At 42.5% G+C, this 24,279-nt stretch overlaps 1 protein-coding gene and 1 long non-coding RNA gene across 8 annotated transcripts in view; one reads left to right on the forward strand and one right to left on the reverse strand.

Annotated features, from left to right (window-relative positions):
* CADM1 (cell adhesion molecule 1) overlaps positions 1–24,279 on the forward strand; it is a 427,454-nt gene that overhangs the window by 138,172 nt on the left and 265,003 nt on the right. The window lies entirely within an intron of this gene.
* Positions 7,483–17,485, reverse strand: LOC120915123. The gene is made up of 2 exons (XR_005743844.1): positions 17,074–17,485; positions 7,483–8,026 (listed from the first exon to the last, which is right to left on the reverse strand). It is a non-coding gene; the product is annotated as an uncharacterized LOC120915123 (long non-coding RNA).

The following is a 24,279-nucleotide window of genomic DNA, read 5'->3' on the forward strand; positions in this document are numbered from 1 at the left end:
CACTGTGCCCATTTGCACGCCACACTGTGCCCATTTGCACGCCTCACTGTGCTCATTGCAACCTCACTGTGCCCATTGCAACATACCTGAAATTCTTGACAGGCTGCGCTGCGGGCGTCCATTTTTTTAAAACTTGCGACTTTATCTTGGTCCCATACTGTTCCATGATAGGCGTTTGACACTGTGTTCAGTGTTCCGCCTATCACGGACGTTCTTTCATCCTCGGACAAGAGAAGGTCTGTGATAGGCGGAACACTGAACACAGTGTCTGCTGGGAAACTTAGTCCGTGAATGAAAGAACGTCCGTGATAGGCGGAACACTGAACACTGTTAAGCGCCTATCACGGAACGGGACGGGACCAGGAGGAAGCTGCGAGTTTTAACAAAACTGGTTGACGGTCTCTGTGACCAGTGCAGACCAATCTGGTCCGTGCAGGGAAGGAGAGTGGGGATTTAAAATTCTCGGACCGACAGAGCACCCGCGGGGGTCTGACGGCTCTGCAACCCTGCAGGCAAGTACGTTTACATTTGTTCTGTAAATGTGAACTAACACTTTCATGTATTTTTAGATGATGTCTGTACACCACTTTTCTAAGCTATGTTGGTTTGTATTAACAGCTTTTTCTAACTTGATTATCGCGCTAATTAAACCTAGAACAATATTGTGAAACCTCTACGAGCCATGATTTTAATTTAAGTAGTATAAGCCGGCATACCCCACCCTGTGGGAAGTGTAATTACAGACTTAAGCAATATATTGCCGGTATATCATATATTTTTTGCAAATGGTTTAAGTGTATGTGTGTAGATCATCCCCCAGTAATGTACCCAGTCTGTCAATGCTCCAGGGAGCGCACGTAGCGCGTGTAATTATCTCCATCAGATATCTATGTGTTTGCTGTCTTTGTGTTTATTGTAGTGCCCTGAGCTGTTTGTTATATGCCTCTCTCTACGTGGTAGGGTGTGTGGCTATGTCTATGTGTGTCTCTGGTGAGTTTTTCCCCTGCCGTGCTTTGTATATTTAAGATCTATTGTGTGTCTGTGTGTTTGTGTGCATAGTGTTTGTGTACATATCGGAGATCTGTATCCCTGACGCCGGTTGTTTTGCGCATCTCTGTTCCCATGAGATTTTTGGTGACAGCTCAGGTCCTGATGCTGCAGCATACTGCTCGCAAATGTGGAGCAAAAGCCTTCAGAAATCTGTGTATTTAGTCTTGCACGTCTATTTAAATCCTTGGCAGTCTGTGAAAAGCAGACGGGGCCTAGTGATACAAAACTAGATCCCAGCACTGGCAATGACAGGAGAGGAGGCTGTCATGTTTGGTACTGACAGAGCTTTATAATCCTGGCAAGGGTCTTCTTATTAGACATTAAAAAACAACGGAAATATGAACAGGACTGAAAGGTAGTCTGGGACTGAAACAACCCTATTGATGGCGCAAGTGTTTCTGTGGAGACGTCTCTTCGGGGACCAGTAATTAAAAATGAAAGTGTAAGAATCTCTCTAGGGAGAGTATATAAATAAAATGTGCTAAGCAAGAAGAAGAAACGCTTTCCTTGTCGATAGCCAGGTCGGCAGTGAGACTGTTTGTTGGCTCCCACCGCTCCGTCTGGAATTGGTGACAGTTCTGATGGATGATGTGACCTCTTTGTGAGGAGCTCAGAAAACTTCCTGAACGGCCCTCAGATTCCATTAACGTGCTGCCAGGAGTCACCTTTCCACTACCAAAATAAATGAGAGGCTACAGAACTGAGATATCAATTACAAAATGAATCCTCGCGGTAAATTGGACTAATAAATGGCCCTAATCAAGCATCCATCATCGTTAATTTTGCAGAAGATGAGAAATGAGTGAAATCTCTAGGATGATGCCCTTCAAGCAGGATGTCCGGTGCAGGCACAGTTCCACCCATATTGACATTCCCCGCTGCATGCCTCTTTATCTATGCATATATTATCTCCGCTAGTAAAAATTGGCAATAATCTGTCCTCGGCAGCAGCAGGGAACCATATTTATGTTTTTTTTTTTTTTTTTTTTTTTAGGTTTTATATATTTTCAATCCAAACATAAAGAAGAATAATAAACACTAAAAATGTTACAAAATTCCAAGAGCAATCTGTCATGTCATACACACATTAATACTTTCAGATACCGTGTAGAGACCCCAAGTCTGTAGCCAAATTCAGCTAACCTATAGTACATGAACTACTAGAAAATGGGGCAGATCAAATGTGTAGAAACATTGTGGTAGGTTCCTATGGGGAGTTTAACATCGACTTCGGACCATTTTATGTGGCATTTTGGTGTCACTACAATTCTTCATTCAGTGGGCACAGTGTTTCATTTATCGTCCTAGGAAACTGTGATCTTAATATTTTTTATTTTGGCCTTTTCTTTATTTTTACATTTTTACTTTTTCATCGTAAAGCAGTCCTTGCTCTCTGTGCCAGGCACATGCACAGGTTTGAAGAGGATCATCACAATGATTATAAGGCTGCATTCACACCTGGCGCGGATTCATGCTTATTTGCACGTTTGCATACAGCGTTGTCCGACGTTTTTGTACTTTGACATTTTTTATTTTAGCCAATAGGAAAAACTATCATCTTTTCATCACTTGTTACTATGTTGGTAGATTTTTTTAATCTTCTGCATGGGCAACAAGTCGCTTGAATCGAGCGTTTCCGTTACTTTCTATGGGAAATGGAAACGCTCAAATACGCCCAAACTGCCCGATACGCGCGACAAAAAAGGGTCCGGAACTTTTTTTGGCGATGGGCGTCAGGCGCATCAGCGTTCAGATGTGAACCATCCCTATAGACTTTCATGTATTTTGGTCCCTCTGGCGTTTGTGAGCGTCGCGCTACAGGCGACAAAACGCCTAGGTGTGAATGGGCTCTTAGGGCAAGACCATGCACTCCAAGACTGCAAGTGTGTAACAAATAGGCAAATTTTAAACAATTAATGTAGCTGAATATAGCACAATGGCTACACAATACATATGCATGGCAAATTTGTTTATTTTAAAACCCATCTGAAGTCAAAGAAATAGGTGTGAGGTAAGAGACATTGTACCAACCAACTCAAATTTCTTACCCATACCAACACTTTCTTGTTACATAAGTGGGCATGGTGTCCAAATATAGATGTTCAGTTCCATAGTCACTTTATAAATTCTGTAAAATAATAATAATAATTGTCACCAAAGGGTTATCCTATGCATGTAATGTAACTTGTTTTTTCTGATATACAAATTTTTGTAAGAGGTGTGGCTGTTTATCAGCTCTGACAACAAAGAATATTGCAATGTGAAGGCTAGAAACGGCATTTCCACTAAGAAAAAAGGGTAGATTAAGGAATTTTCTAGAAAAAAAAAAAAAAAAAAATAGTATAGGACCATAAACTGACCAAGTGTAAAATTTTAGGCAGTTAAAAAACTTGCCAATTGTTAATTTTAAAATATATACATATATTCTCTATGGAAATTTAGCTGGTTTGGATAAAAACATAAATTTCCTAAAAGCTGGTTTTAGCTGAATGCAACCAGAGCAGTTTCCTAGAACCCAGAAAGAATGCTACAGAGCGGGCATCCTTTGCCGGGAGGATGTACATGGACGTCCTCCCGTTCATGTGCTGCCAAGGGGGTGGGCAGTGCTAACTGTGATTGCGGAGTCCTTGGGACTCAGCTAATCAGATTGGGGAAAAGGGCCAAACGCAGCGGGCTCTTAACAATGGCAGATGATCACAGAAGTAAACACTGTCAGTTTGAAGCCATTAACCAGCTTCTGCTAGAGGGAGGGTGGACCCCTTAATGCCAACCAGTGCTGCTAAACAGTACCTAATCATCAGTGTCACTTACCAGTGCAGGCTCATTCGTGCCACCTATTGGTGCAACCCATCGTTGCCCATCAGTGAAAGAAGAATTGCCTGTTTGCAAAATTTTATAACAAAATATGGAAACCGTATTGTGTTGTGTTTTGCCAAGAACACAAGGCCAAAAACACTGGGTATATATAGATTAGAGCTGGGCGATTTTTTTTTTTCTCCTAAAAAAAAAATCTGCATTTTTTTTTTATTTTTATAAAAAAACTCGATTTACGATTCAATTCAATACAATTTTTTAATTTTTTTATGGACACCGCGTCGGTCCTGAGGAGCTGCAGGAGTTTTTAGGTGAGGCCACGGCTTCGGCCTAGTCCACGGCGTCCATTTTGCTTTTTTAAGGCTTTATTCCTTATGTATTCACCTGGTGATTTGGCCAGTAACACACCTCCTGTATTAGAGTGCCCCCACTCTGGATGAATAAACACCGGGGGGCATCTTGGGACAGCAGCATTGTCAGTCTGGGGGGAGGAAAATGTTCAATGTACTAGCAGAGTTAGAAAATACACTAACAAATTGAAGTTAAACTCCAGCTTACATTTTATAATCAATTACAGAAAAGTATTTTTTCTTTTGGGATAAAGGTTTTACCAGAAGCACTGCTCAGAATGACCTTCCTTTTTTTCATTTAGTTAAAACATGTATCCCAAAAGGGACAAAAAGGGTTTCTTTAACTGCTTAAACTTTTTTAATATTACCAATGCTCCCTCCCTCTCCTAACACCTATATTAAATAACCTTTGTAAGAAAGATTTATACATTTGCCTATTTTCAGCCCGATCAAGTCCAGTCACTTGATCCAGCTCCCTGTGTCAGATTCAGTCAGCAGCTGCAGGGGAGAAGAGAGTCTACTGCACCATGGGAGCCTTTGGATGACCTCACCGCTCCAGGCTTTCCCAGCCCTTGTCCAACTCTCTCTGCTGGCTGACACGGGGGATCACGTGACCAGACCAGAATTGGCTCAACAAGTATATACATCTTTTTTGCACAGGTTAGTTAGTATAGGTGTTAGGAGGGAGGATTGGCTATTTTGAAGACTAGATAGGCTTTTTATCACACCAAAGGTCTAATAATGGATCTCTCCCCCCAGACTGGTTTGTTTAAAATATCCAATGAAGTCTTTATCACGTTCTCGATGTCTAAGATGTATATCTGCATTGATTTTGCCAAAATGGTCAAATTTGATGTAATATCTGTGGATACATGCTAGTAGTCTGTGCAATTATCCCAGGTGAATGGGCTTGTGATTACAGGCGGGGGTTGAGTCATCCTTTGTATAGCTCACGTGGTCTGCTTTAGTTCGTAGACACAACACTGTATGACAAATCTCCTTAATCATTGTGAATTGTTGTCTATTTTTAATATTTGTACAGGATTGTACCAGATTTATTCTCGCACATCTCTAATTTGCGATCTGCACGCAGAGATATTAGTTTGGTAGTTTTGTAAAAGACAAGCCTCTATCAATCCTTTAGTGTGAATTTATCTCAAAAAATGGGTCACAGAATCTTTCTTCTTTTTTTTTTGGCTTGCCTCCAAACCGTTAATAAAACTAGATACAGAATGAATTGCAGTTGCTGCATTGTTCTACGACATTTTATTTGCCTTACACAGCTAGAGAAACCTTGAAGACTCAATAGAATTGAGACTTTCAGCCCACACTCCTTGCCCTGTTTTCAATTTTACCTTGAGCTATTAAGTAATATTCAGAATGGAATGTATATTCTGCCATTCCTCGGTTTTAGGTTGGGTAGGAGCAGTGTGTGTGCAGCTTGTTACTTCCTATTTCCTTTCTCCACTTCCCCCTCTCCCTAACCTGCCTGCTTGGAATGCCATAGTGCTGGAACAATCACACAGGACTGTGAGGGGACCATGAGAGTTCTTAGGAGGGGTGGGGAGGGCTTAACCTGTCAGTGTGTGTTTGTACATCTCTACTGCCTGTGTGTGTGCTACACTGAGACACCTCCCCCACTGTATACACAGCATGTCACAGTACATAGTCCCTCTCCTTCGCACATTACAGTCATGGCATTGTCCAGGTCCCTGTTTTACCCCCCTTCCTGACCGGAGCATTTTTTGCGATATGGTACTGTGCCGCTTTAACTGACAATTGCGCGGTCATGCGACGTTGTACCCAAACAACCCAAACACACATTCCCATGCTGTGAAGGGTCAGGTGCCCAGAGTAGCGTCCCAGGGAGGTGAACATTTTGTAGAAACTCCAGCATGTTTCTACACGATGCCCAGTTCACAGCACAGTGATTTGAAAACCAAAAGTGACTCAAAAAAGGACAGCCCACCATCCTCCGGTCCCCGCCCATAAAAATAAAGAACAGGTGGCCAGAAACAAATCATTGAAAAGTGGGAGTGTTTGCGGGCACAATGCTTGCGTCCCGCACACACCCTGAACATGGGCAAATCGGCTTCCCAGCTTCCAATCGGCTGATTGCAAGCTGGGAAGCTTCCCATAGACTGCCGTGTGTCCGGCGCCTGGTCACTCTTAAAGTGACTCTTAAAAAAAAAAAAAAAAAAAGTAAATAGCTGGGGGGGCGGTCACCCATGCGCCCCCTATGGACGGGCCGCCACTGCATCTGCCAGATATTCAATGTTGTCCTAAACTATAGTGGATACATATCCTTCTTCTAGTTCCAGAATAATTGTTTAGGCACTCCCCTGTTTTGGTATGAGTGGGGTAAGATTTAATCCCCCTGCCAGGTATTCAATGCTGTCTGAGACTATAGTGGGTACAAATCCTTCTGGCCCCAACATATTTGCTTTTTAGGCCTTCCTTGATTTTTGGGGTAAGTGGGGTTGGATTGTATTCATTTGGCAGGTGTTCACTGCTGTCCCAGACTTTCTTGGCAACTCTTCTCCCACTCCAATTACAAGCAGTCCCCGAGTTAAAAACATCCGACTTGCATACGACTCATTCTTACAAACAGAGGATGGAGTTACTTAAAAAATGTACCTGTTCTGACTTGCATACAAATTCAACTTAAAAACAAACCTATGGACTGCCTCTATGGCCATGTCAGGACTAGTTTTTTAGTTTAAAAAGCGGAACTTCCACCTATCTGATTCCTCCCCTCCTTTGCCACATTTGGCACCTTTTGGGGGGAGGGGGGGAGCATGCACCTGTTTTTGACAGGTACCTTGTCCCCACTTCCATCAGACCTTGCCGTAGCTCCCTCCTCCTTCCCCCTGCTGCCGGGCCAGTAAGAGAAAACCTCACGATTCAGGCATGCGTAGGTTCCCTTACCGGCAATGGCGGCGGCACCGTCAGCCGATGGAATCATCGGCTGGGTTGCAGACATTGCTGGATTCCAGGACAGGAAAGTGTTCTATTTTTAAAAATCAGCAGCTACAGTATGTGTTAGCTGCTGCCTTTGTAATTGTATTTTTTTATTTTTGGGGGGGAGGGGCAGAACACAGCTTTACCTCGACTCACTAATTGTCACTGGCTTTGTTGTTCTCCAAATATTTGTATGTTCTTGAGGGCTAATTATAAATTCTTTCTGTGCCTCTTTCCCCTGATGGATTCTGCATATAAATATATAGTAAGGTCACATGGACACCAAACAGAACAATGAAACCTCTAAAACGATTCATTTGATTTTTAGTTACGTACTGGAAGCATCAGGTGGTTGTCAGTTTAATTTAGTGTTGGCTTCTGCCTGCAGGTATAGTCTCTTGGGTGACGCCTGTTTTACCTTTGGGAAGTAGCCAGACAAAGTAGACATGGTGGCTTTTGCACAACCATTGAGTTTGAATCTCTGTGGAAGATGATTGATTCGAGTCTTTCATTTAAGGATGGTATGAAGGCACATACATGGACATCTTTTCTTTGTAATGCAGTGTTTGCTGGATGCAATCTGGTAGTTTATTTGATCTGATATGTAGATATGGAAAATCGTGTCAAACATATTGGAATTTTTCTAAATTGGCTGTGGGTTTTACTTTGTTTTTGCAGCTGTGAGACGTGATCGATCACAGAAAAGTGATTGGCTGGTGCCATACGAATTCTGACATAGGGACTCACACATGGCTGTCAGGAAATACACTAGATGAAGTCTCTCGGGGCTTGACTCTCTTCCTAGTTCACCGATGAGACTTTGGGAAAGGATGCTGAAGCAGTATGGGCTTCTGGGAAAACAAACAGTAAACATTGTTTATTATGCTCCCCTCCCACCCCCTCACATACATGACATTTTGGGGCACAATTTCTATTTTAGCAGTGGGTTGATAGAGCGCAAAATGTTGACAGATAAGTAATTATAAAATAATCTTCTACCACCTTCCTTGGCTAACGATCTGTGTCCTGATTAATAGCTATGTGTGAAGCTGCTGCAGGCAGATGGGATCTCTTCGTTCAAGGGACCAGCCAACATGCAGACTGCTTTTAAGAAATGAATTATCTAAAATCTGTTTTAAAAAAGCCTATTTGCTGCTTATTTAGTGTCCCTGGTTAATATCTCTCGCTGCTCCGTCACTTACTCTCTCATTAATGCAACATTTGAAATAATCAAAATGAAATGCACTTCCTTTTACTGGCTGTTATGTTGTGAATTTGTTGATGAATGAGGGGCATGAATAATCCATCTTGTCAGGAGCTTTTCCAAACGTACAAACATGTTTTATCGTCCCGAAACAAATTCAGCACAAACATCTTGCATTCACGGATTGGCGTCTTGAGGATGTTTTCAAGCAAATGAGGTGCCGTCATTTCATTGTCACAGGCTAGGGGTCTCTGTCACATTTAGTTGTTTATGGGTTTCTACAAGCCGCTTATTATACTTGTAGCAGTGTGCTAAGAATGTTTCCTTGTCACCTAAAATATATATGTTATAATAAAAGTAACCTTTCCATTTTAGTCTGCAGGAGTCCCTATTTTCTGGAACTACTAATTTCTTGCAACCATTGGATCAATACTTTTTGTATAGTACTTCCAAGAATCTCCAGTCCTCCTTCCCCCTCCCGGCTTACTGCTATTACCAGCAATCTGCACAGACCTTGAAAGTGAATTGTGGGCATCTCCTGCCATAGTAGTTTCAAACACTGTTGTGTGTATATAAAGGATGTTACAGTTGTTAATAATAGATATATGGCATAGTACAGAGGTAAAGGTATTGTGAATGAAGCTGAGAACGTTTTTGTAATATACAGTAACAGTTTTTGAGGGACCCCACTCTATCGGTGAGACTGTGTTTTTCGATCCGCTATAAGCGGTAGTCTTTTATTCATTAAAAAGTAGTGTGGCCTTCATACATTGTAAACCTTCAGACTAGTGTACACATACATAAGAAATGGGAATAGGCCAAACATAAAAGGGCATCATTTATAGCCAAGCAATACCATACAATTGTGTCTTCTCTGTGAGACTTTATCAAACCATAGATATACCCCTACGAACATAGATGTATCCCTACATCCAGCAGAGGTCCAAATCACATATTTGTCTGACTCAGATTTTTCACATCACAGCCCCCTCTCCTTTTACATTACAATCCCATTCTTATATCCATGTCATCAGTCCCCCCTGCATATCACAATTCCCCTTTATATCACAGTCCTACATTCATAGTAGTGTCAGCCCCCCTCCACTGCCTTCACAGTAGTGTTGTGAACCCCCTTCATTCACATCCCCCTTCATTCACAGCCGTGTCTGCAACTCATCAAGGAATGTTCTCGGCCCCCCTTTATATCACAGTTCTCCCTTAACAGTAGTATAACCCCCCCCCCCCCCTCCACTGCCTTCACAGTAGTGTTGTGAACCCCCTTCAAGTCATATCCCCCTTCATTCACAGCAGTGTCTGCAACTCACCATGGAATGTTCTCGGCCCCCTTTTATATCACCCCGCTCTCCCCATCCTTAACGTTGGTGTTTTCAGCCACTATTTACATCACCCCCCCCCCCCCAATCCTTCACAGCAGTGTCCTAACCATCTTTGTTTTCCTACCTTACATAGGACAAAAGGTGGGAGGCCTGAGAGTTCTGAACCGAGGGCAGAAGGGGGAGCCTAGTACACACAATGAGATTGGGTGGGACTGGAGGAGACCCTTTCTCCTGATTTCAGCATAGGTGTCGCTTATACGAGACACCACAAAGTGATTATAGTTGCCATTAAAAGTCCCCACTACAGTTCTCAGATCAGCAGATGACCTTAATCCAGAGCACCTAAGTTGACTGATCAGAACTCCCCCCCCCCCCCCCAGCACAACCCCTCATTCCATCAAAAAAAACCCCACCAAGGAGTAAGAGAAGGAATAAAAATAGAGAATACATGGAAGGGAGAGGAAAAGAGGGGGAGGAAGAAAGAAAAAGAATAAGAGAAAAAACAAGAAAGATAGCTAGAGAGAGGGACGGGGGAAAAAACAAGAAATTAGGATAGCGAGAGATAAAAGGTAAAGAAAGCAGAACAAAGAGAGAGGGTAGTACATCCTAAAATGTACCATATGAGGTTTTAATACTGTACGAGTGGAGGGGACTCAGGGAGCGCAATAGTTCCATGGGTCAGGGGTGCAAATTACTTTTCTTGCTTCGGGTGCTGACAACGCAAGCTACAAAAATGTTACTGTTAGGGGTCCCCACAACTTGGGAAATTGTATCAAGGGGTCACAGCACTAAAGGGTTGAGAACCACTGCCTTAGAATGATGCCCTGGATCGGCGTTGGCCCTCGGAGTACATCATGGACATCTTCCACCAGAGTTACTTCCTGGTTTGCGACACGACTCCTGAAGAAAGACACAGCGGCTCGTTTCTAAAGTGCACATGCGCCAATGATGTAGGCAGCAGCGCATTTACTGAATATCTCCTAAACTGTACAAGTTTAGGAGATATTCAAGTTACGGTACCTACAGGTAAGCCTGTAACATGGTTTACAACCACTTTAAAAAGATAACTCGGGCAGCTCCCGCCCACCATCCAGAACTCTCCAGTCTCCCGCTGTCAGCTCTGCTTTTAGGACAACAGCGGTGTTCTAAATGGGACAGTGACTTGGTCTGGATTCGTACCATGCCCCTATTTAGCATTGCCTGAACTACAACAACAGACAACCTAATTAAAAGTGACGGCCATACCCAGGAAAAAACTTTTATGAGAAGCATGTTTAGCCCCAAATGGGGGGAGGAGGCTTGCACAAAATTGAGGGAACTCCACTATGTTGCATGACTGACACCCTTTGTATGTAGATCTTATTTCTAGCCAGACTTGTACTGTACATTGCTAGATTTGCAAAGCTACCCAAATAACCCGTAGGAAGTGGCACATATCCCTGCCAGTGTGGTGATGCTTGTGAACACATCTATGCAACTACCACACCTATCTTTTCTACTTTTAATAATTGTCAGATTAAGGAAATCTTTTTTTCTTATAACGTATTCCATGTACTCTCCCTGATCCCGTGTAAAAGACTCTCTGTACAGGATTTTAATTTGGTTCATGTTAGACTATCTTTTCATTTGAGGAAGAACTTGTGCTGGGTTAATATTGTGGAAGTAGAGATGTTTGCCTAACAGCACACTTCGGCAGTAGTAATGACTGCATTGAGGACCTTGGGGTCATGCTACTAATGGGCAATTTCAAATCGCAGCAGGAGTGGAAGAAGTGTGAATTCAACCTCATGTGTGGAAATTCAGTACCCTATATCTCAGACTGAATAGGGACAGAAGTTTTATGTCCATGTATGAATATGATTAATGTCACCCTGATGCAGCTACGGGATTGAAGATCTAAAACCCAGCGAGCCCACAGCAAATGACACTCTACTTTTCAAAAGACATTGGCTTCGGATGGTCGTAACCTCACAGCAAGCTGTTAATGGTATTACTTTTCTGCATCTTTGGCAGATGGATCTATATTCTAGGAGATTGATCACGGAGTGTGCAGAAATTGTTTTATACTGGAATGTAAAAATTACAAGTTTATTACCCTGTCCGGAATGTGTACATCATGAGACTGTTCGGGAGCACACCATACTGAAGATGAGACCTGAGTTGGAGAAGCTCCTAATGCATCATGAATGATGTGTTTTTTTTGTTCGTCTTTTTTGTCCAAGTTCAGACCTGCTCGCCTGTGACATCTTGCGGAAGAAGGGTGGCTAAACAAGTATTTACATCTTTGCATGCTTGGATTGATGTGCCTTGGGACATATATATATTTTTTTTATAAAAAAGGAATGTAGTTAGTAACATTACAATGGACTTGGAGTTATTTTAGATGCAAAATAGAATAGGATTCTGCATCAAAGCTAAACTCTTAAAATTAAACGGTCTTGCCTTGCAGTCTGGCTGCATCTGCACAGCATGGGTTAACTTCTCAATTACTGGAATGGTATGAGCCCTTTTACTTGCCTAATCCTCCACTCCCTGTAAAATAGTGCCCCCTCTGCTCCAGCAGTGGACCGTCCCTTCTTTGTGGGCGAATGCATTGGTTTTGGTGACCCCAGATGACTTTAGACTTGATTAGACCTTAAGTGTCAAAGTGGGCTTAGAAGATAACATATATTTTTTCATTAAAGGGGTTGTAAAGGTTTGTTTTTTGATTTTCTAAATGGGTCCCTTTAAGCTTGTGCATTGTTGGTTCACTTACCCCTTCCTTCGATTTCCCTTCTAAATGTTTGTTTTTCTTTGTCTGAATTTCTCACTTCCTGTTTCTCCTCAGTAAGCTTGCCTCCATCATTTGGCTGGGGGTTAGTCAGCCAGAACAGCTTACTGAGGAGGAACAGGAAGTGAGAAATTTAGACAAAGAAAACAAACATTTGGAAGGTAAATCGAAGGAAAGGGTAAGTGAACCAACAATGCACTAGCTTAAGAGCCAGTTCCCACTGGGGCGGCACGACTTTGGGGGCGACTCGGCCAGGCGACCTGAAGACGACTTCTAAGGCTACTTGCAAAATGACTTCTGTATAGAATTCAATGCAAATCGTCCCGAGTCGCCCCCAAAGTCGTACAAGAACCTTTTTCTAAGTCGGAGCGACTTGCGTCGCTCCTATTAGAACGGTTCTATTGACTACAATGGGACGCGACTTGTCAGGCGGCTGTGTCGCCTGACGAGTCGCCCCAGTGTGAACCGGGTCTGAAGGAACCTATTTAGAAAATAAAAAACAAACCTTTAACAACCCCTTTAAGTCAGGTGAGCAGCTTGAAGTTAAAGTGAAACTTTAGTCTGAAAATTAAGTCCCGTTAGATCACTTCAGACTTGCCCATTTTGCTGGTATAGCTATGCAAAACATTAAAAATGGGCGCCTATACTGTGTAAAATCCAGTAATACACAGTCTCGCCCTGTTCTGCACATGCTCAGTTGCTCTCTATTTTTAGATGCATTTGAATTTGTAGAGACCAATCTGCTGACAGCCTTAAAGCTGAATTAAACCCTCCTATCCTTTATAGCCAAGCAAGCTGCTTCTGTTTGCTCTGCAACTGCCATCGTTCTGCACACGTGATCAGTTATGACACCAGCCATTTCCATGGTTTGACAGTGTGGTTGAGGAAACAAGCAAATGTTATTATTGCTGGCATTCCAGGAATTGACATTTATTTGAAACCCTTAAATCAATGGGTTTAGTTCCGCTTTATGATCTCCTTCTGCTTAGGGGCTTTGGGCTTCAGCAAAATGGTATTCTCCAGCAAGAAGAAACAGGAACAATGCTGGTGGCAGTTTACAGCACACACTAATTATTAATGTTAGTTCCCTGCTAAAGAACATTGCTTTTTTTATCAAGTTGTTATGGGTAAGGTTCCACTTTAAGAAGGTGGAGGGATCCAGGTTCTAAAAAGTAGCTTCTATTCTTGCAATGCAAAATAATGTAAGTTGAAAGATTTAATTTATAAAACTGCACAATATGGCAGAACAAATACACACATTCACCTGTGTGTGTGTGCGCGTTTTTTTTTCCTGCTGTTACTGTTGCACATCATTTTGTTTGAACTAACCTTTACTCAATTTGTATTGCAAAGATTTTTAAATGCAATTTGATTCTGAAGGATAATCCCACAGAATAACTCAGCACTTCATCTTCTTTATCTCCTGTGAGATCAGAAAGGCCCTTTGTGAAGAATACCTCTGAATATCTAATTGGCTCTACAGTGGTGTTATTGTCGTTTCTAGAGGATCACTGGTGAGCTCCATTTTTAGACTATCACTGGTGTACTTTAAAGACTTGAAGTCATCAAGAAGTTGCAGATAGACCTATTAGGAGTTTTTAAACAGTTTGGGTAGGGGGTAGACTGACCATGTCAATGAGACAACTGCGAATCTGCATGAGGTGGTTTTTTTTTGTTTTTAATTTAACTCAACGGAAGAATAGCTGCCTTTCTTTCAAGTATATTTTAGGCTTCTGTGTATTGGTTCTGAACATATGTCATTCCCATGCTGTATATATGAGTGTCACGAGGATACATGATTATGCTGCTGCTTTAAGTTTTGTGGAGCAGATAGAAGGTAATTGCAACTATGAAATAACTTGCAATTAGCTTGTTAATTAAGGGCATGTTGTTAATGAGGGTGCTGTGTGAGATCTCTCTCACCACTCCAGGATCTCTGGGAATTAATAGGACCTTTGTCACTGATGAATAATGCTCATTAACCCTACAACTGCCTAAAATCTCCATGGCCCTGCACTGTGGCATTACAACAACCAAATCACTAACCCTTGTGGTACTATACACCACTGTGTGCAGAGGACCCTTCCAGTAACAACATACTGCACAGCAGCCACAATATAATGTAGGCACCTTTTTAGGATGCTGAATTTGTTTTGAGAGGGCACAAGTTTGCTTTAATGTGCCTATTATCTAGAAGTATGTATGGACATATATGCTAAATGAAATATGTCCTATGGAAACCACTAGGGTTGTCCCGATACCACTTTTTTAGGACCGAGTACAAGTACCGATACTTTTTTTCAAGTACTCGTCGATACCAAATACGATACTTTTTTTTAAATGTGTCCCCAAATGCAGCCATGTCCCCCCACATATGCAGCCATGTCCCCCCACATATGCAGCCATGTCCCCCCCACATATGCAGCCATGTCCCCCCCACATATGCAGCCATGTCCCCCCCACATATGCAGCCATGTCCCCCCACATATGCAGCCATGTCCCCCCACATATGCAGCCATGTCTCCCCATACCTATATGCCGCCGCCTATTTAATCAGCGTGCGGAGAACATTACAGCTTTCATTTGAATAGCTGTCTGTTCCCCGCCCCGCCGCGTATAGACACTCCCCCTTGCTTGGGATTGGATGGGTGATGTGTCTATCAAAGTATTTTTATATTCTTTTGTGGTCCTTAAAAATGTATAATAGTGATGATATATGGTTCACATGCTTATAATGTCCAGTCTCCTTGTGTCACAAATGTAATGTCTACCCCAATGCAGGTGGTCAAACACCATAGCGATTAGCGGAGGCTCATCTGAGGTGCGCAGAAAAACAGGCCATACATTATGCAATTTTCTTTCCTTCCACCATGGGTAGAAATTTGCTTGAGTCTTCCATCAACACAGTCGGTGTCGATGGGGGAATCCATCACGCAACACTATTGTGTTCTCCCGGCAGGGAGGCTGTGGAGTCTTCCCTGCCTGCAGAATACAATGATTAGCGTTGCCGACTAATATAGGGTGGCACGAATCGTTCAAGAAAAACACGAAGATGGCTACTGGATCAACCAAATTTTGTTTCATGTATGCCCATCTTTAGTGTCCCCTTTGTCTTCACCCAGGGAGTGATGGGCCAGTGGCCCGAAAAAATAAAATAAAAAAATCTGTGCGATATCACCACACAGTGGCTCTCAGAATCACCCCACCATGTGGAGTACCTACAGTGTGATAAATAAACTGCCATATAGCTGGTTGAGGCAGGGGGCTGGCAAGAGCAGTCAGAGTTCAGGCAGATAGCAGGCATATGTAACAGGAATGGGCAGGGTAGGCAATGAGAGTAGGAGATGTGGGGAGGCTCTGCAATTTTGGTCAGTAACAAGAAAGCCAGAACAACAGTAATCTTACAAACAAGGTATATAGCAAGGAATCACGGCATTGGCCACCATAGGGGAAGAAGTTAAATGCCCAATGTCAGTAACGTATGGCAATGCACAATGTTCGTGAAGTAAAGGTGCCTAAATTGCCTTGGTGCAGGCCTTCTGTATGTGCATCGGTGACAGAGGAATGAGCTACTGCTCAGTCTCTGTCCAATCACTGTCTAAGGGCAGCAAGGTGACTAAACATTTGTCCATATGAGGAATAATTTGGTCTAAAGAGACAGAAATGCAAATTAAAAGTATGTATTTTTTCTGTATGTTTTTATGTTTGCCTAGAGATCATTTTGCTCAAATTAAACATTTTCAAGTCCAGCTTTGTGTTCTGAATGATGGAGAACTATGCGTGTGTGGCTAGCATAAGGCGTTGCTGCATTGAACAGCTTGTCTTGTGAGATTTGTTGTTCTTATTACTGTGCTGCTCACTGGTCTCCCTGCTGGAGGCTCTGACATGAGGAAGTAAAGCCCTGCCTCCACTAAGATGGCCATCTTCACACAGGGGCCCAGTGCAGTACAAGGCACAACAAGTCCTTTAATGGAGAAAAGATCAGCTAAAGCAAAGCCATAGGCCTAGTCGTTTTGACCTTTGCCTACCTTTTTTGGGGGCACAGCTTCCATTATTTGTATTGCTGTACTAGACCTTATAATGAAATAATAAAGTTTGCATAATGAGACAAATCCAGGAAATATAGGCTGCAACATTCTTATTTAAAAACGGCTTACTGATGTCTTCGGCTGGATTTACATGTGTGCATTTCAGCAATGTGTGTACCATGTGTGTATTAGTGCATTGCAACACCATTAGTTTCCAAAGGCACCCCAGCAAAGTGATTGCAATATGTTGCAATGCAATGAATGGGAGCGCACAGCTTCAAGGGTTCTGTTCCTTCTCGATACCATAACAGAAATGTAAAATGTCAGCATTCACGTCACCAATCATATCATATGATACACATTGCTGTATTGACTCAAACTCTATGCTGCCCTTTAATACTAGAGATGAGGATGTTGCTACATCACAGTACTTGGCACTATGTATCATTAGAAGTCGGGTATCTCCATCTATCCCTCTTAAATACTTGGTATCCCATATTTGTATAGCGTTTTCTAAATGGGGAAATCTGCTTTCATTCTTTCTCACTGGGATACTAACCTGATTTCTGGCCATGATGTATATTGCATTTTCTTGCTGTGTGGGAAGCAGGGGATGCCATCCTCTTCTGTTTACGGGAGCTCCACCCTGGGTAAGGTGAGATGTGCTCTGTGTCTGTCAGATGATCCCAGTAATGTTACTGATTTTATCGGCCGAGAGACATTTCTGATTCCTACAGCACAAACACTGTGTCCTGATGATGCAGGATTCCTCTGTTTCCATGGCAACTTGAGGGAGATTACAATTTATCTGTACTTTCCCGAGGTCTGTCTCCACTGCCCACACATTGCTGTATTCCTGGTTTCTCAACTTTGGCCTTATACTGCATTGAATTTTCCTTTATGTTTCCACTCATTCTTGAAGGATGATCTGTGCGCCCACTAATCTTTTTCCAGCAACAAGGTGTTCTGCTTGCATCCCATGTTTCTGTACTTTGATAAGGCCTTATTTCTATAAGCCCACTTTGTATGATGCAAATAAAACCTGAATGGTGGTAATGACACTAGTCTCAGTATGATTCATGTTGTTCCCTTAGTATGTAAAGATATGCGTCATTTTTATACTGCATTTCTTCCTCTGGCCTACTTTTTGTACAATAGGTGCACATTGACTGCTTAGTGAATTCTGGGAAAAGCCATCAGCACAGTAATCAAACTGTGTGATAGAGGTGACACCTCTGTGTCAGTGTGCCCAGATAGTAGGTCCTCCTGGGACTCGGAAACATGCATTTTTTTCTATAGCTTTACAAACCAAATCTTTTTCTTTTCTTCTCTTCACGTATTTCAGAAGTATTGGGGTGGGCTGATGATCAAGGAGGTAAAAGATATGACGAGGTCAAATTTTGCGTAGGTAGTAGTGACTAACAGAATGCAAATTTTATATAGAAACGCCCTAATACACACACACACACACACACACACACACACACACACACACACACACACACACACGCGCGTAGATCTATTATGTAATTATTTTGTAGGGGGTATGTAGGTACTCTGGCAGAGCATTACTTACTGTACTACATATACATTTCAATAACACATTAAAAGTGCACCTAATGGGAGAGAAAATTGGAATGAACAGGCAGCAACAATCTGATCTTAAAGCGGCTTTCTGTGGTCTTAGGCTAGACTAGAGTCACACACATGCTTTTTTGGTCAGGTGTACAAAACGTGTGTTGGTGTTTTGAGTTGCAACTCATTTAATGGCAGGGTCCACCAATATAATTTTTTCAGGGCCAATACCGAAACCAAATTTGCGGCCGCATTTCAAGCCGATATCGGATGCCGACATTCTGTACATCACTGTTACCTTCAACCAGATGCAGCATGTCACTTGCCACTATCTCCTGCCACCCAGATGCAGCGTTTCACTTGCCACTGTATTTAGGTCCATTCTGGTGTGTTGGCATCCCATTTGTTTGAAAGGGACTGCCTTAATACATTTTGCACTCATGCATGGCACTTTAACCCCTTGCCGACTGCCACACACCGATTTACGTTGGCAGAATGGCAGAGGCAGGCAAATGGGCGTACCTGTACGTCCCTTTAAATTTGCCACCTAGCTGGCTTGCGAACTTGATGTTTGCTGGTGGCCCACAAGTGCGGCGAGGAGAGTCAGAACGGGGAGATGCCTATGTAAACAAGGCATTTCCCTGTTCTGCGTAGCAACATGACAGGGCTCTACTGCTCCCTATCATCAGGAGCAGTGATCTCTGTCTGACACCTCGTGTTTAACCCCCTCCCTGCCAGTTTCATTAATACAGTAATCAATGGCTATGTGTAGCTCTTATCGCTGTATAAATGACAATGGTCCCAAAAGTGGGCGGTGTGTCCACCATAATGTCGCAGTCCCGATTAAAAATCGCAGATCGCCACAATTACTTGTAAAAATAATAATAAAAATGCCATAAATCTATTTTGTAGACACTAACTTTTGCGCAAACCAATTAATATACGCTTATTGCAATGTTTTTTTTTTTTTTTTACCAAAACATGTCTAGGAATCTATATCGGCCTAAACTGAGGAAAAAAAATTATAGATATTAATTATAGAAAAAAGCAAAACAATTTTTTTTTGTTTATTGCGCAAAAAATAACCACAGAGGTGATCAAATACCACCAAAATAAACCCCTATTTGTGGTAAAAAAAAAAAAAAAAGACAATTGTCAATTTGAAATTGAAATGGACAATTGACAATTGTGGGGAAAAAAGAAACGCAATTGTCAGCTAAAGCGACACAGTGCTGAATTGCAAAAAATGCTCTGGTCTGGAAGGGAGTAAAATCTTCTGGGGCTGAAGTAGTTAACACAACACACTGGAGTAGACATGTGTCAGTTCATCCTTAAGAGCCGGTTCACACTGGGGCGACCTGGGATCCAAATTCAAGTTGCCCCAAGTCACGCGGTCGAGAAAATGAATGGAAGTGAATGGGAGCCGACTTCAGAAAAAGTTCCTGTACTACTTCAATCCGACTTGTAGGCAACTTGTACCCATAGATTTCAATGGAAGTCGCCTCAGAAGTTGGATCACTGTTCTAACTGAAGCAACAATACAGGAAGATAACATACATTTCTCAGGCAAACCCTTCTCTCCCCCCTCCCTCCCACAGAGCTTATTGTTGTTTGATTGGCCACTGGAAAGCCTTCTGGAGGCAACTTGAAGTTGCCTTGTAAGTTGCCTGATGGTTCAAGCTCAAGTCGTGTCCAAGTTGCCTCCCAAAGTCGTGCTGGAAGTCGTGTTGCCCCTGTGTGAATGGGCTCTAAGGGGATTGATCAAGCAAGTTATCAACGGATTCAGAACCCTTTCTAGTGCAATTCAGGTTGCTCCTCATTTAGGAAACTAATTGTGTAGGTAGGCCTCTGCAATCCTGGACAATCTGTGACAGATTGTCACTTAAGATGAGAAATCGGGAACATGAATGGTCACAATATGCTTTGAGGAAGGGACCCTACACATCCCTGAAACATTGGCTTATATGACTAATGTAACATTATACTAGTAAATCGGTGCATGTGTTTGCAACGGAGTGCTGGTGATGTCTCATTGTTTTACTGTAACTTGCGCAGTGCCATCCAATAGTCACTACAAGTGCCCATTTATTACCAAGGTCAAACACTGAAAGGAGTGTGGTGCCTTTTTACTTGGATTTTTGAAAGCAATAAACGTTCACACATGAAAAATGCCTCATCTGCAGTCCCAGTATTAAAGCCTGAGTACTTTCCCACCGAGGCGCTACGCTTGCAGGACAGTGAAAAAAAAGCCTGCAAGCAGCGTCTTTGGGGCAGTGAAGAAGCAGTGCATACACCGCTCCTGCCCATTGAAATGAATGGGCACTGCTGCCTAAGCGCTTCGACAGCAGCACTACACGGGCGCTATTTACCCTTTCCTCGGTCGCTAGCGGGGGATAAAAATGCCCCGCTAGTGGCCAAAGAGTGCCCCTAAAACTAGCAGCGCTTTACCGCTAATGTGGCCGCCGCTGCAATGTGAAAGGGATTTAAAGATACAATTATTCCCTGTTATTTAAAAACGTTCATACTGGTTAACAAAAAACATTTAATCTTAAAAGAAAAATAATTTGTATGACTGGTGGGTGCCCATTTTTTTTTTATTTCTTTCTTTCACTTAAAATGCACACACATAAGAAGTAGTAAGGGGTATGTTTTATATTGGCAGAGTGGGGGAAAATGTAGTTTCCTAACATGTATTGCTCCTTCACTGCCTTGTGCTGTAAAGTTGGTATATTTTCCATGATCTGCAAAGACGGCAATATGGTCAACTAGGGTGGTAGATGTAGAACAGCATTTCTGCACCCATGCTGTTTCAGCCCCCCTTAGTCCATGCTACTATCACTTTTCTGGCCTGAGGGCCAACTTGGAAAAATGATCAAAATGAACAGGACAGAGTGGCCCCAAATGCCTTTCTAAGGAGCCCTTTTTGGCGCTTGTGAGAATGAGGTCTTTCTGCATCTTGTCCTTCACTCTCCCATGATTGTTACATTGTACCACTGGCAGCTGAAAGGCCTGCAGGCTATGTGCCCAGTGGTTATCGGGTTTGAAAAGCTTAGTAAGCAGTGAAAAATTGGGCACTAATTAATGAAAAACAAATCTATGGCTACAGTGATTACCCTTTGCAATCTGAGTGTTATTATATTGCCTACACAAAGGGTTTGGCTATGTAGTTAATAGAGGGCTTTTGACAATGACCCAAGAACGTCTATTTTTCTACATGCCCTATATATTTTTCCTATTTTAAATCTGATTTCTATTCTTTTTTTGAGGATTCTGTGCCGTGGCAGAAACTAGTGTGTCTACTGTGTCATGTTGGCCTTGACACTTCAGTATCAGTTGTTTTTCCCTTAGCAACTTGTTCCATTTTGCTGCAAATAACATCACTGGGACCAACATGCAGCAAAGGAATGAGTGGATGACAGCATCCATCTGAGGCTTTTCACATGGATAGTTAGCTTTGTGGCAGATTGTTTAGCCTGGTATACTTTAGTATTCTCTATAGCATAATGCATGTGCTATAGTACAGATATTTGATCCATGAAAGCTTCTATCATATGGTCAGTTCTATTACGTCAGATCTGTGCATTGAATGCATGTTTTAACCCTTTTGCTGTGTGTGCTGCCTCATACAGCTGCTTGGCCTCATTAGCAGCTCACATCTGCATAGGGCTCCCATAAAAGATCCCTGAGGCAGACAAGTAATGCAGTGGAACAGATGACAAAACTCTTAACAGTATGGACAACTGAAACATTAATCATTGTGCTTTCCTTCCAGACTTCGCAAATTACCAAACACTAGTGCAGTCTTACTTGGTCACAAATATCTTACAGTTGCCGATAACTTGACAAACGCCCGAATATCCCATCGTGATTACCAAATGGCAGCTAGTAAAATCACACGGCTAAAACAAACAAAAATGTTCTGGTATCTTTGTGACTGTGCCAGTGTACACTAAAGTTGGCTAATTCTTACAGTGAAGGTTAAGGAATTCATTGACTCTGTACTCAGTTCTACATCATTACTGAATTGGGAATTACACAAAAGAGCAAATTGCAAATTTTTATTGAATAGCTAGGTTTGTGTTTCACTTTGAAAGCACTGAAATGGAAAAATACAGTATGGTTTTCCTTGTCGCGTTCACCATTGGCATCTGCATTCTCGTTACAGTTTATCCGGCTTATTTAATAAGGCGGTTCAAAGATGATGATGTGCCGAGTGCAGTAGCCCATAAAAACCAATCATATTTTAACATTCATCAGTCTAAACAATAAAACATCTCTGCTCTGTACTACAGCACTTGCAATATTGTGCTTTGTCTCAGGACTCCTACAGACCAACAACACTTAACACAGAGCACCCAGCAGATATTTACTCATGCAAAGCCCATGCCTGCACACAGCTAAGGCCTACCCTTGTGATTTTCACCCTCTGAGATTGAAAAATCTCCAGGTGCAAAAATTGCTCCTGCAGGGAATAGTTGAGCGATTTGTAGGAAATTAGTCTCAAGTGAATAATATGGCATGGTTATTTTTATTTTTTTATGGAAAAACGGCTAATAATATCCTTAAAGTGGAGGTTCACCCGGAAATAACGTTTTTTAACCTTAGATTCCTGCTCATTTTGTCTAGGGCAGTGGTCTCCAAACTGCGGCCCGAGGGCCGAATGTGGCCCTTTGCTTGCCTTTATCCGGCCCTTGGGGCACTATCCCTCCCACTGATACAAGACACTATTCTGCCATCTGACACCGACAATGGAGCACCATTTCTCCCACTGACACAACTAATGGAGCACTATTCCTCCCTATGATACCAGCAATGAGGCACTATTCCTCCCCCTAATACAAGATGTTTACTAACAATGATGCCAGGAAAATTTTCACTCCCGCTGGCCAAAGTCCGGCCCTCCAAGAGTCTGAAGGACAATAAACAGGCCCTTTATTTAGAATGTTTGGAGACCCCTGGTCTAGGGGAATCGGCTAGTTTTTTTAAAATCGAAGCTGTACTTACCGTTTTAGAGAGCGATCTTCTCCGCCGCTTTCGGGTATGGGCTGCGGGAGCGGGCGTTCCTATTTTGATTGACAGTCTTCCGACAGGCTTCCGACGGTCGCATCCGATTTTCCGAAAGTAGCCGAACGTCGGTGCGCAGTATAGAGCCGCACCGACGTTCGGCTTCTTTCGGCTACTCGTGACGCGATGGATGCGACCGTCGAAAGCGTGTCGGAAGACTGTCAATCAAAATAGGAACGCCCAGTCCTGAAGACCATACCCGGAAGCGGCAGAGAAGATCGCTCTCTACAACGGTAAGTACAGCTTCGATTTTAAAACAACTAGCCGATTCCCCTAGACAAAATGAGCATCAATCTAAGGGGGAAAAAAAATTTATGGGTGAACTCCCGCTTTAAATCACAATTTTTAACAATGAATTTTCAACTGCATCCAAATGGATTAAATACCAATATTTTCTTCTACAGCATTGTGAGGTCATGGGAGATTGATCGCTCAGCTGCTACAGATCTTGTGCAACAGCTCACATTACAAGAATTGTAATAAAAAGAAAGGAGACTGTTCTCATGAGATTTTAGTAGCGTGACAGAATATTTAAAAATAATTTATGGATCCTGGCCTTACTCACAACATGCTATACCTGCTGCTAAGGCACAGTGTAGTGTGTATTGAATCAAACACTCTGCTAGCCCCAATGTCAGGGCATCACTCAGTAGGTGTAATGCAAGTTATACACACTTGAATTTTCCTCATTCAGCCATGCAAGAAAAAGCTGTAGATTCCCCCATCCATGTTAAAATGCTAAACAGTGTTGAATCTATACTGCTGGTCATTGTGTTTAGAATAACATACTCAAAAAAACACTAGGAATGTTTAGATTTGCAAGTGTAGTCAGATGAAGGAAAATGTTAAGCTCAAACTCTTGTGAGGCGTCTCGCACACAGCAAGGTTTTGGGCACCCAAAAGCAGCTCAACTCATAGGCCCCGTACACACGTCCGAGGAACTCGATGTGCCAAACACATCGAGTTCCTCGTCGAGTTCAGTGTTGAAGCCGCCGAGGATCTCGGCGGGCCGACTTTCCTCATTGAACAAGAAGGAAATGGAGAACATGTTCTCTATTCGGCCTGACGAGTTCCTCGTCGGCTTCCTCGCTGAAAAGTATACACATGACCGAGTTTCTCGGCAGAA

This window comes from Rana temporaria, chromosome 10 (assembly GCF_905171775.1).
Source record: "Rana temporaria chromosome 10, aRanTem1.1, whole genome shotgun sequence".
NCBI lineage: Eukaryota > Metazoa > Chordata > Amphibia > Anura > Ranidae > Rana > Rana temporaria.